This window comes from Diceros bicornis, chromosome 31 (assembly GCF_020826845.1).
Source record: "Diceros bicornis minor isolate mBicDic1 chromosome 31, mDicBic1.mat.cur, whole genome shotgun sequence".
Taxonomy (NCBI): Eukaryota; Metazoa; Chordata; class Mammalia; order Perissodactyla; family Rhinocerotidae; genus Diceros; species Diceros bicornis.
In genome coordinates this window covers 3,012,264-3,026,670 of record NC_080770.1, presented here as the reverse complement: position 1 = coordinate 3,026,670, position 14,407 = coordinate 3,012,264, and positions in this window count along the sequence as shown.

The window sequence follows — 14,407 nt, the reverse complement described above, 5'->3', positions numbered from 1 at the left end:
GCTGAGTGCCCACTGTAAGCTCCTTCTCACCCTGCCTTGGTCCCCTCCAACTCCCACCTTTCAAACCAGCCCACCCTTGTCTTTGAGCCATCCTGCGTCATGAGGTGCCGTCTGGAGCCTGCCGAGGTTCCCTCTGCATCCACCCACAGCCACGGTCACTCAGTTTGGTCTTCACACTGGAGCCATCTTTTACAAATGCACGATGATGGTGTCACCTCCCCCTCTCCCTTTAAAAACCCTTTGTGGCTTCCACGGGCCTTCATGTCAAGTACAGAACTCTTAATGGGGCCCCAAGGATGTCTGCTGCGTGCTCCGGCCTCCCTGCATTCCGGCTCTGCTTCTTGCCCTGAGCCCCGACTCCCAGGGCCCGGGGCCCCTGCCGGCCTCGGGGCGTGAGCGCGTCCTGTGCACCCTGCGGGAGGGAGTGCTCCAGGTGGACCTCCTTCCTCCGCTCATCCTGCCGACTCGCCCCCCGAGAGACCATTATTTCCTCTGAGGGATACGATTACTCCTTTCTTGTGTAACAGAACCCAGATATGGGAGGGGCTCACTCAAGTGTATGGAGCCTTAGATGACGGTTTTCCAGCTTGTTGTAGCTGTGACGTTTGGTTCACGCTTAAGGCTCAATGAGCCCCCGGCCCTTCCCCAAACTCGCCCACTCCTACACACCCGGCCAAGCCCAGGTCTAGGCCACTTGGCTCTCCTGCTGTCGGCCACTGCTGGTGGCTCCTTTGGCTGTTTGGGGCATCTCCCTCACAGGAGAGTGTTTTCAGGCACTTCGGAGCTCCCAAACTTCTCTGGGTCCGCAGAAGACACTTCTAGGAAGCCAGGGTCTGGTCTCCAGGTTCTGGGGAGCTGGTACCTCTCCTGGCACCTCTATCCTGCCATCACTGCTTCTTTCTATACTCCTGACACTGGGAACTGGGGACAAGGATCCCATGAGTTAGGTGCCAAGGATCAGTATATCTCTGTATTCAGATCGGAAAGGAAACCAGCAGAAGGTTCCTGGCTTGGGGGCCTATTCCTCCAGGGTGAGGGAAGTCCAGCCCAGCCCTGCTCAGCGCTCTGGCGTGTGGTGGGCCGACGGAGAGTGTGGCCGACAGAGAGCGGTGGCGCAGCCTGATGGCACCTCGGTGCTCTGCACTGGTGGTGGGAATGTGGGATTTCCCCTTTCCCTCCTCCCCAGGCTTCTCTGAGCCCCTCCTCACAGAGCCTCCTTCCAGAGACCCCGATCTGCCTCCGCTGACACCAGGAGTGGTGGCAAAGAGCAAATGCTGACGTGGGATTTGGACCAGGATCACCCACCGCCTGCAGGAGACACAGAGCACACAGGGCGCTGGCCAGGCTGCCGAGCGACGGGCAAACCTCCCCTGGTGGTGGGTGGGGTCCTGTTGGGGCAGCGTAACAGGCGTCTGAGAGACATGTGGGGGTCGACTCTACACAGTGGGGTTGGGTGGCTCTTTGCATCCAGTCAAATGTGACCAGAGGCCGCGGGATGAGTGGACAATTGGAAGGAGGTGTGGAAGCCGAGGGCTACTTGGCGGATGGAGGGCCTCCCCTCCTGCAGCCCGGGAGGGAGGAGCTGGGGTCCAGCCCGGGGCCTAAAGGCCGGCTGAGCTCCAGAGAATAAACTCCCACCTGGGCCGCTCAGCCACGCCGGGATCAGGGACCAGGTGGGACACTGACGTGGATGGGGATATCAGGGTGATGCACCCCAAATCTTGAACCCCAGATTCCCTGCACCCTCTGAGCATGCAGAGTGCCCAGTCCTCCCTGTAGGGGGCACTGTCCCCTTGCTTGGACACCTACAAGACAGCAGGTGACCCTGATCCCCCAGGGTCTGCCCACGCCTCCTCTCCTGGCCACTGGGCTGATGACGAGGTTCATCCCAACATAACGCAGCCCGGGACCTTCTGACCTAATAAGGAAGAGCCCCAGGATGGAGCCCACGTACTCCGGCAGAAGTCCGGAGAGATCATGGAGCTGGACGTTGAGGGCTATAGATCCAGGGATGGATCCTAAGGTTAGATAAGAGAGGGTTTATCTTCGACTTGGGAGCATTCTCCAGGATGCAGGAACAACTCCCTGGCAGGGACCCCAGGAGTTGGTACAAACAGGCTGTGAGGAGGAAGGAATGTGGGAAGGCTCACCGTGAGAGAGGCTTGTGGAAGACAGGAAGAGGCTCAGGGGGTGGGCGTGCTGCAGTCGATACTCTCTGTGAAGCCAGAGAAGTCCAGCAGGTACCTCCATGTTGTAGGAACGCCCAAGCCCGCCCGTCTCCCTCAGCAGCAGGAAGTGCTCTGGAGAGGGTCCGGCATCCCTGGGAAGCCCCGTGGTCCTCCCCTGCTCTGCCTATGTTCCTGGGACTCGCTGTAATTAGCACATTGTTTTTACTCCGCGGTTTAACAGCCGTGGTCTTTACTCCAACTCCAAAGGATCCTTCTACTTGGATTTCATTGGCCTGTTTGGGCTGGACTTCGCTTACACTCCACACACATTCATGCTTCTGAACACCTGTCAAGAACCAGGTCCAGCCAGACTCTGAGGTTGTAGAGACAAAAAAACAAAGGGCAGCAAAACCGGTCCCTGCCACAAAGATGCTGTGGGCTCCGTGGAGGTACAGATAAGTAAACAGACAACGTAGGAGGGGGGTGATGACGAGGTGCTGGAAACAAGCCAAGGGAGCCCAGAGGAGGGACTTTCATCTACTTGGTATCAGAGAAGGCTTCCCGGAGGAGGCGACAGGTGGGCTGACACTGGAGGCAGGTGAGGTTAGACTACCCTCCCGGGCTCAATTTGCACACCAAGGGATGTGACTTCCAACTCTCACTCAATGCCCTTTTAGAAAGTATTTTGAATACATTGTCCTTTTTCTTTCTTTTGCCGTTTGGAAAGTTCTCCTCTTCTTGGTTTACGCCTTTTGGTGATGTCACAAGAAAAAAATCTTTGTCCCTCACTTATCAAAGTCTGATGTCACTCTTTCCATTATTACTCTCATTCCAGAAGCTGCTTTAGATGATTTTAACCCAATTTAGCACCTTCCAAATATGTATTCAATCTATAAAACTATAAATATTTCGTTACCCACAGACATTCTTCTTCCTCTTTTAGAGAGTGAATCTTCATTTAGGTTTACCCATATTTTCTCATTTTTGTTGCTTTTTTTTTTTCTCTCCCCAAAGCCCCAGTGCATGGCTGTATATTCCAGTTGTACGTTTTTGTTGCTTTTTTTATTTAATTATTTTACTGAGGTCATATTGGCTTACAGCATTGTGTAAATTTCAGGTGTACATTATTATATTCCAGTTTCTGTATAGACTGCATCGTGCTCATCACCAATAGCCTAGTTTTCATCTGTCACCTTACATATGTGCCCCTTTATCCCTTTCTCCCTCCCGCCCATCCCCTTCCCCTCTGGTAACCACCAATCTGTTCTCCTTATCCACTCGTTTATCTTCCACATACGAGTGAAATCATGTGTTGCTTTATAATTTACATCAGACTTCCTTTGTTTTCGATGACCTTGACAGTTTTTAAGAGTTCTGCTCAGGCATTCTGTAGAATGTGCCTCAATTAGGATTTGTCTGATACTTTCCTCATGATTGGAGTAGAGGTATGGGTTTTTGGGAGAAAGACTTCTTGGACCATTTCCAGAGGGAAAGCGCCCTTCTCATCACATCACATCAAGGGTACATGCTGTCAGCATGACTTATCGTGGTCGATGACCTTGATCACCTGGGTTGAGATAGTGTGTGTCAGACTCCCCATGTAAAGTTACTCTTTTTTCCACTTTGTACACTGTGTCCTTAGGAAGGACACCCCTATGTGCCACCCATACCTAAGGACTGGGGAGTGATGCTCCCCTCCTGGAGTATCTACGTACGTTATTTGGAATTCTTCCACATGGGAGATTTGGGTTTTCTCCCCCATTCGTTTATTTAGTCAATCATTTATTTATATCGGTATGGACTCCTGGGTATTTGGTTTATACTTTAGGGCCGATTCCGATATTACTTTACTTATTTTTGGTCAGATTGTTACAGCTTGTCCGCTGGGAGCTCCTCCAGCTGGCTCCTGTATCTCTTCAACACACCCCATCACTGTAGAGTTGTCTTGTTGTTGTTGTTTGTTTTGCACAATTGCTCACTTTCTGGCTCTATAACGTGTTCCAGGCTCATCTTGTATATTTCTTACCCCAGTCCTAGAATCAGCTATTTCTCCAAGGGGCCCTGGTTCCTTTTGTTGAAGAATTGAATTAGAAACCAAGAGCTGAGCACTAGGTGCGTTCCTGATTTTTATGTCATGGAGTTCTGCTTTTTATTATGTCTTCTTTTCTGCTTTCTCTAGGTTTTATTTGTCCTTCTTTTTCTATCTTCTTTTGATGGAATCATAAATAATTGATTTGGTGTATTTCTTCTTTTCAATTGATGCATTTAGATACCAGCTTAATATGTCATATCTTCACTAACATTTAGCTTAAAATACTTTCTACTTTTTAATTTCTATTGTGATTTTTCTTTGACTCATGCATCATGTAGAAATGTATTTTTTAAATTCCTAGGTAGGCAATCATAGATTTCCTATTTATGCTTTTGCTGTTGATTTCTAGTTTAATTTCAATATGCTCCAGATAATTTGCTCTTAAAGTTTTAAACCCTTTGAATTTGTTTAGGCTTTATCTGTATCCCAGTATTTCATCAATTTCAGTACATGAGCCATATGCACTTGAAAAGGAAGTAAATTCTGTTATTTTGGTGTACATAGGGTTTCATATATGTTAATTAGGTCATTATCATTAATTATGATTTTCAGATAGTTTATCTTAACGAATTTTTTTTCTCTTATTGTTTATCGGCTATTGAGAGAAATGCGTCAAAACTGCCTTTTTGGTTATGGATGTAAGTATTCCTCCTTTTACTTCTGGGAAATGCCAGCTCTATTCATTTCAACACCGTGTTATAGATTTAATATATTGATAACTTATTGAATGAATGATTTATCATTAATAAATATATATTTTTATATACAATAATGTTTCTTTGCTTAACATGCAATTTGTCTCAAATTAGTATAGCTGTGCAAGCTTTCTTTTTTTCCATAAATTTGAATAGTACATATTTTAGGGGAAGTCCTTTCACTTTCAACATTTCCATGTCTGTCTATTTAGTATTTGTTTTAAGAAGCAATAGAGTTAGAACCTGAGACACTTTCTGTATTATGTAAAATGTTCAGTAAACTTATATTTAATGCGATTTCTCACATAATGATAACTCTCTGTATTCTATTTGATGCACCAGTAGTATCCTCCTTTTTTTGGTCTTATTTCTTGCCTTCTTTTTCATTAAGAAAATGTATTATTATGACTTATACTTTCCCTTTTTAAAGTGTTGTTTATATATTATTTTTGATTCATTTAGTGATTTCCCTAAAGATTAACAGGTTTTCTTTTCTCTCTCTCTCTCTTTTTTTTTTTTCGTGAGGAAGATTAGCCCTGAGCTAACATCTGATGCCAATCCTCCTCTTTTTGCGGAGGAAGATTGGCCCTGGGCTAACATACGTGCCCATCTTCCTCCACTTTATATGGGATACTGCCACAGCGTCTTTTATATTCCACATTAAAGTGTTTTGTACAGTCAATATTAATTATTAATTACCCTCATATTTTCCATATCTGGTCTCTACATTCCTACGTGTGTTTCTTTGTCTCTGAGGTCATGCTCTCTCTCTCTAAAGGAGTCTCTCTAATCTTTCCTTTAATGCAATTCTAATTTCCTTGAACATCTTTATTTTACTTTTGTTACAGAAGGAGAGAGTACTGGGTACAAAGCAATATATGAGCATGAATTTTTTAGTGCTTTAAAGATGGCATTTCTTTAAAGTCATTTGGCTTCTCTCCTTTCTGTTGAGAATTCACCTGTTGGTATTATTTCTCCTGTGAGTTAATCACTTCTCTGGCTCTGCTTCTCTCTCATTGCTAGGATATTTTATTTATTCTTTTATTTTTATAGTGTAACAATGCCCAAAAGGGCTTTATCAAAGAACACAAGATTCGTTTAACATTTTAAAAGAAGTCAATATAATTGTCCATATTAAACAAAATAAAGAGGAAATAACTGTTGAATGTAGAATGTAGTGAATGTAGAAAAAAATATGACAAAGTAACCCTATTTATCATAAAATCTCTCAGTAAACTGGCAATATAAGGGAGCATCCTCAGTCTGATATGGGGCATCTATGAAGAGAGTCCAGCTCATTCATACTTAATGTGTCAATATTTAACTCTTTCCCTTAAGGTCACAAACCAGACAAGGCTATCTGTGCTCACCACTTCAATTTAAAATTTCACTGGACGTATTAACCTGTGCAATGAGGCATGAAAAATAAATAAATAGCATAAATATTGGAAAAGAAGAATTGAAGTTTTCCATATTCAGAGACTACGTGATTGTTCACAATAAAATCTAAAATAAAGTGTAAACAATCTACTGGCACTAATAAATGAATTGATCAGGGTTGTAAGATACAAGTTTAATAGCCAAAATCAATTCTATGTCTATATGTTATCAGCAAGCACTTGACAAATGAACTTTAAACCTCCGTTTACAGTAGCATCAAAATATGAAATAAGAATAAATTTAGCATAAGTTGTACTCAAGTTCTCGACACTGAATACCACACCTATGGAATATTTTAAATAGAAAATGAAGAAGATCTAAATAGAGAGAGAAGCATACACCTGTTGAATATTGTTATATTGTTAAGACCTCAGTTCTCCTCAAATTGATCTATGAATCGAATGCAATCACAACCATGATCGCAGTGTACTTTCTTGAAGATTTTGGCAAGCTCGTTTTTCTGGCTTTCATCTTTTGACTCCTATCTAAGTATAACTTCAGAATTTGGCTACTGTCTTGAAAGGGAAACTGGCCACGTGTTTGAGGTCACGCAAGTTTTCAACATAGTCATTCCATGCCCACTTGAACACCCCTACAGGCTTCTTTTTCCTGCAGTGGTTACCCTCTGTCTTGACATGTCCAGAGTTCCGGTCACTAGCCATATCCAGAATAAGCCAATACCCAGTAGACAAAGGCTGCCGTGTTTACCCAGCTCACATGTGAAAGGTTCTCTTCTGCTTTTCGTCAATAGATCCCAGACACCTTTAAAAATACTACTCCATTCTTGCCAGCAGTAGAAGTCTCTGTTATATAATATTTTACATGTGATATTAGCTGACCACTTTGATAGCAATGGACTAAATATTTCTCTCTTCAGTGAAAAGACACATTTACAAATTTTTTGTTTAACATTGGATAGCTATTTCTCTAAATAAAGGTATACATGGAGGTTAAAAAACCCATGGTTTACCTGCTCTACCCTAACCATATTTTCTAGGAATAATAGCATATTTCTTCTAACACCTTCCAAGACGACTTCCTGTGGCGTGTGTACAGAATAAGTATTTCAACAGAGTGTTTCATCTCTGTTATGAAACAGGGATTTATATACTATCTGCAATCTGCACTTAAGCATTTAAAGATTGCTTATATAAATTATTTTTGGGGTCTCTGGAGGTTTTAAATTAATAAGTTAATTAGAGAAGGGGAAAAGGAAATACTTGTTCAATTTTCTTTATTTTACCAGTTCTAAAGTCAGGGACACCCAATGTAGAAATTCAATCAGGAAAATATATACTCAAAATAAATACCCAAATTCAAATATGGAGTTTGGTGTCATATCACCCTTGGGACTTCGCTGATGGCAACCAAGAAAACTGTGGCTCATAAAGTTGCTAAATCATAATCATTTGTATTCAGTAATAGTGGCTCAATCATTTATGGCTTAGATGAGATTCCTATAAAACCAAAGAATCAATTTGGGATAATCATGACCAATGTGGACCAGTTTAGAGTGTGAGAGACTATATTTGACATGTAGAGATATGCAGAACCTATGCCACAATCTAGAGGCACTTCATTTTCATTTTCCTACTGTATCTACACATTTCAAGTGTCTTCCCATAGTTTCTTGAGATATGTCAATATCTTTCAAAAATTACTCCATTTTCTGCCTTAATTGGAGCATGGAATCAGAAAAAGGAGATTCTGTTTTGTGGTGCGAGCATTGAAATACAGCAGGGGATCACAGCCTGAAGAGTACATGCCTTGGAAGTGTTAGGATTGCCTTTGAGACCCACCCTGCCTGACTTCAGCCAGGGCACCATTTAATCTCTAAAGCTGAAGGCTATGGAATTCCCTAGTGGACACTCCAACTCTCTCTGTGACCTCCCCTTCTGGACGCTATGTTATTAGGTGAAGTGACACACCAAGTCTGGAGACACCCGAGGTTCTAGAATCCTTACTCTTATCCTGTACAGCTTTGCTTAGTTCCGTGCTCTCATCCATGATATGCTGCGTTTAAAAGTTGACTTTGGAGGTTAATTCCAAATTCCTTCATTGAAAAGTTTTCTTATTTTATTCTTGTTTTGGGGGGTGCTGCCTCATGATAGTGCCCAAATAATAACATCTTTTCTTGTCTTCCCCTCTGTTTTATGTCTCAATTCCTTTTTCCTAGAATCTATAGTATTTCCTGAATGCTGACTCCCAGGGTGGTTTCAGGGGCAAATTAAGAAAGAGAGCCATAGAGCAAAGTACTTGAGTCTTCAAGCAAAGGAGTCACACTGCCTGCTTCTCCTGGACATTTCCCATCGCATTCGCCAGAGGGACCAACAAGACCCACTTCACTTGCTTCCCTTGGCTTAGGAGAATGCCACTCAGGGAGGCAGGGAGATGGAAAAGATAGCTTGCCCTTCAGATGAAGGGTTGCAGAGTTAAAAAAGAGAAAAGCAAGATTACCCAAAGAGAAACATCAGGGAGAGAAAGGACAGAATGGATAGACATATCCTCCCACCCACAACTCCTCTTGAGTCCATGATGGAAGGGCATTCCACAGCTTGACGGCAGCTGGAGAACCTCAGTAGGCGAAGCTGACTGGGGTCTTCCATTGCTGGGGTGCCCCAAGTTCTGGTGTGGACAGTATTTGACAACAAGCTCAGGGATCAGATAAAGTGTGAACATTTATGAGTGTTCTAATTCACTTCCTCTCCTTCCATTTCCAGGATTTGGCTGGACGGAAACTCTCAGTTGCTGTAAGTGCTGATGGAGAAATTGTTTTTCCTTCCCCAAGAGGCGATCTCTGAGTCTTCTTCTCCTCTGCTGAGTCATTGACTGTACAGGAGAGAGGTGATGAGGTACTTAGGGTGAAGAAGATTCCTCATTCCTTTCTAGTGCAGACTGGATTCAGTATCAAAGGAAAAAAAACACGAAACTTTGGACAATCTCTATTATTTGCTCTATTATAATATATACTAGTTGTGTCTTGCCCTTCATAGTCCAAAGAATCTGCCCCCATTCCCCTGAATCCCCTCTTTCTCTCTCCTCCCTCTCCTGTCTTTGCTCCATTGGCTCCAGACTTGGTCCCCAAATACTCCAGAAATCCTCCTCCCTCTGGGCTTTTGCCTGGTTGGTTCTGTTCCTAGTGACCCCTCAGGGCAGCTCCCAGCACTGCCTGGTCTGGATCCAATGCCCTCCCCTAACGAAGCCCTCCTTCCTGACACTGCTTTTCCTCCTTCCCGGATAAATCTTTCTCTATAAAACACACCAGCTAGAATGTAAGCCACAAAAAGGCAGGGGTTTTCCTCTGCTGTGTTTGCTACTGTATGCCCAAAGAAGGTGGCCGGGCACAGAGAAGACACTCGGTGCTCAATCATTGCTGAATGAATAAATGAATAAATGATTAAGTGATTTCGTCTTGATCTCATCATTTCCCCTGAAGTTAGCCCTTTGTATAAGTTCTATTTTTCAAAAAATAATCCATACCTATTCATATCTATCTACCTATCTGGATGAATTGGGGATTTTCGTTGAGGGAAAATTAACGTAGAGATGGCTTCACAAAACCATCTGGACAGAGGATGCTGAAAGAGAATGTTAAAATCTCTGCCTGTGCAGTGTTAGATCCACACGATACAAGTGTTGTTGTGAGCAGTTTGGAGATCCTCTGCACTGGACGTCAGCCCCGTGTTGCCTTGGTGATGAGAGCACTTCCCAGATGGATCAGGGTGCAGGGAGGCCCCACTTGGCTTCTTGTTCTCACTCCCTTGGCCACATTCATGGCTGCTTTGTCACGCAGGGACTGGTAGACCAGCTGTCCTTGCTTTCTGGAACTCTCCCTTTCTAGTCAAGATGGAGTTTGGGAACTTTCCCCTCTGTTAAATGTAGATGATCAAGAGGAAATGCTCCCTGAGCTCTCCCAGGATAAAGCACGGGGAGGACAAATGTCCCCGTTCATGTTTTATGTTTACGGATCACGTCAGTGAAACTTCTGTTATAGAAAAACGTGAGGTTGTAGTTGGGTGTGGCCATTGTCTTCCTGAATCTCGACTCTTCCAAGGTCTGATGGGAACAAGTTCTGGGGCCTTGGGCTCAGGGGTGGGAGCAGGATCACCCCTTCTGCGCCCTTCACATCCTTTCATCCCATCAACGATGTGGCCTCAGCTGAGCCGGCAACACCCGTAAGTGGTGAAGCAGCGATTTTAACAGTGGAGCACAGCAGCAAGGGGCACTTTCTCTCCCTCCGTCTGTAACATCTGCTCCCGGAGGGTGACGATGACGCGCTTGGGGCACAGCGAGCACGTCGTCTCCCAGCTAATAGTCAGGCCCGTTTTCTCGGCTGCCACGTCACTAACCCCTCAGGACGCCTCCCCTGCTCCGCCTTGGCCTGGGATGGGCAGTAAATGGGCACAGTCCTGGGTGGAACTGACTCCTCTTTCCAGGTTGGGAGAAATTTACTGGAAATATTATTCACAAACTGCGCCTTTGAACTCCCTGTGGTTGAGATTGTTTTTCAGTCTCTTTCGGCTGCTTCTGGTATGTGGTCTTTCGTGAAGGCCTGTCTGTAGCAATTTCAGTTTCAACTTTTGTTTGGTAGTTAAGTATTTAGTTTCTTTAGGTAAGCTTAAAAGGTTACTTCGATTATACGAAATACTTTTCGCCTGCTAGCTATTCGTTTTAAATGTAGGCCTTTTGGGGGACGTTCGTGTCCACATCTCACGGGTGTCTGTATGTGGTGCATTTATTTTCACTTACTCCAAAAAATATGATAATTTCCATTTTTAAAATTATTCTTGTCAAACTGAAAGCTAATTAATTTTGTAAAAAAAATAATTTCCAGTTGTATTTGATCTTTTTAGTGTTAACATCTATTTTCATTGTATACTATAAATTACTAAGCCTAATATTTTTAATATAGAAATTTATCGAGATGTCCTTTGTGTTCTAATATATGGTTAAAGTCTACAATTGGCCTATCTATACTGGCAAACTGTATATCATATTTGAGTACAAAATTCCAAATGTGTAATAAAAGGGCGCTGGTAATGGCGTTACTCAAGTACATATGCCCTAATTTAACTTTTGGCTATTGATGTGTTCACTTCTCAGAGGGATAATTTAAAGAACTTCACCAAAAGACAACACTGTCTTGAAGATATATCTGCACCCCCATGTTCATTGCAGATTATTCACAACAGCCAAGACACGGAGACAACCTAAGTGTCCACCAGTGGATGACTGGATAAAGAAGATGTGGTATATACATATGCAATGGCATAGTATTCAGCCACAAGAAAGAAGGAAACCCTGCCGTTTGTGATAACACGGATGGACCTTGAGGGCATTATGCTGAGTGAAATAAGTCAGACAGAGAAAGACAAATACTGTATGATCTAACTAACATATGGAATCTAAAAAAGCCAATTTCATAGAAACAAAGAATAGAACGGTGGTTGCCAGGGGCTGGGGGAGGGGAAATGGGGAGATGTGGGTCAAAGGGTACAAACTCTCAGCTGTAAGATGAGTAAGTTTGAGATCTAATGTACAGCACGGTGACTATAACTAACAATACCATATCGTATACTTGAAAATTGTTAAGAGGGTAAATCTTAAATGTCCTCACCACAAAAAAGAAATTATAATTATGTGACACAGTGGAGGTGTTAGTTAAGGCTCTGGTGTAATCATTTGCATTATATACGAGTCAGATCATCACATTGTCCAGCTTAATCTCACGTATGTTGTGTGTTGATAGTACCTCAGTAAAGCTGGGACAAGAGATGGTACCTAATTATAAATTTGGATACGCAAACTCCTTTTATACTTTTATTTTGTCAGAGGATGTGGAGCTGTGCTTCTAAGATTTCTATTTTCAGGACGCATATCTTTGGTGAGCTATTTATTTCTTAAGTATTTTATTAAACTATTCATCATTCATTTAAAAGTTTTTCATCTTGAGTTATTTTTACTCTAGTATTCTTGTGCCCACACATAACATTTGATTTAAATTTTTCTGCTACACGTATTCCTTAAATTTTTAATTGAAATTATGATATATCAAAAAGTTCACAAATTATAGGTTCTATGAATTATTGCACAGTGCATGCATTCATATAACCAGTACCGAGATTATTATTTTTCTTCCCTCAACATCTTATTATTAAAAAAAATCGGGGCCGGCCCCGTGGTGTAGCAGTTAAGTGCGCACTCCGCTGCTGGCGCCCGGGTGCGGATCCCCGGCGCACACCGACACACCGCTTGTCAAGCCATGCTGTGGCGGTGTCCCACATAAAGTGGAGGAAGATGAGCATGGATGTTAGCTCAGGGCCAGTCTTCCTCAGCAAAAAGAGGAGGATTGACATGGATGTTAGCTCAGGGCTGATCTTCCTCACACACACACAAAATCAAACATACAGCAAAGTTGAAAAAACTTTGCAGTGAACATGCATGTAACCACCACCCAGACTCCACATTTTGCTATACTTACTTTACAACAGACCTAGACAATCCTCTTTCCATGCATCAAACCATTTAAATTTTTGATGCATCTTAAAGTAAATTGCAGATATCAGTATATTTCCCTCTGAACACTTCAGCATGAATATTATTAACTAGAGTTTAATATTTGTTTAAAATTTTTTTCCTTTGAATGTAAAACTTATCAACAATGAGCTGCACATTTGTAGAGTTTTGACAAGCCCATGCAGCTGTGTGCCAGTCCTTTACCAAGATACGGAACATCTCATGGCCCGAAAATTCCCTGTGTCTCTCACAGTTGATCCCCGACCCCTCCTCTGCCAGAGGCCGCCACAGTTCTGATTTTTTTTCCAGCATATAATTTAGAATTTCAAATACATAGACTGACACAGCAATCACTACTTTGTATCTGGTGACCTTCGCTAACATAAAGGTTTTGAGAATCTCCATGGGTTTCATTTTATGGGTAAACCTCACTTTATTGATCATTCTCCTGTTGATGGACACCTGGGCCCTTTCCAGTCTGGGGCTATTATGAATAAAACTGCTATGGTTATTCTTATACACGTTTTTGTTTTCCCATTTAAATAGAATAAAGGAGAAAAACCACTTGATCATCTTAGGATGCAGAAAAAGCATTTGACAAAATTCAATACTTATTCATTAAATAAAGCATTCAGCAAACTAGGAGTAGAAGAGAATTTTCTCAGTATGCTAAAGAGTATCAATGAGAAAGGCTCCATCATATTAGTGATGAAATATTGAACATCCCCTCCTCTCAGAATAAATGTAATATAAAATCCTTGTGTAAGAGCTCAACACAATAGCTACACAAGATTGCTGAGAGTAAAGATCTAAATAAATAGACATAGATCACATTCACAGTTGGAAAGACTAAATGTTGTCAAGAGGTCAACTTTCCCTGAGTTTCTCGGTAGATTCGCACAGTCTCAATCAAAATCTCTGAAGACGTTTCTGTAAAAATGGACAAGGTGACTCTACAGTGTATGTGAACACACAAAGGACCTGAGTGTCCAAAGCCATCTTCAAAAGAGAAGCGGAGCTGAAGGAGTGGTGTGAGCCGACTTCAGTCCTTCCCGCGAAGCTGCTGTGATCAGGGGAGCGTGGCACTGACACAAGAGTCAACGGACGGGTCCAGAGAGCCCAGAAATAGACCCAAACCAAGGCAGCCAATTGATTCTTGACGAAGGCGCTGGGTTAACTGGATGTCCCAGCTGAGGACCAAGGCAAGGATGCCCGAACTTGCCACGCGAAGTCAGATTGGATCTCACCATTGCAATAAGGCCGGGAAAAAAATAGAAGCCAGAACAGTCAAAAAGGAAGAAAAACACTCTATTTGCAGATGACATGACTGTTTATACAGAAAATCTAGAGTAATTTACAAAAAAGCTAATAGAACTAATAAGTCAATTTAACAATTTTGCAGGGTACAAGGTTAATACGCAAAAATGAGTTGAATTTTTATACGAGAGCAGCAATCCATTGGAAAATGAAATGAATTTACAAATTCAATTTGCAAT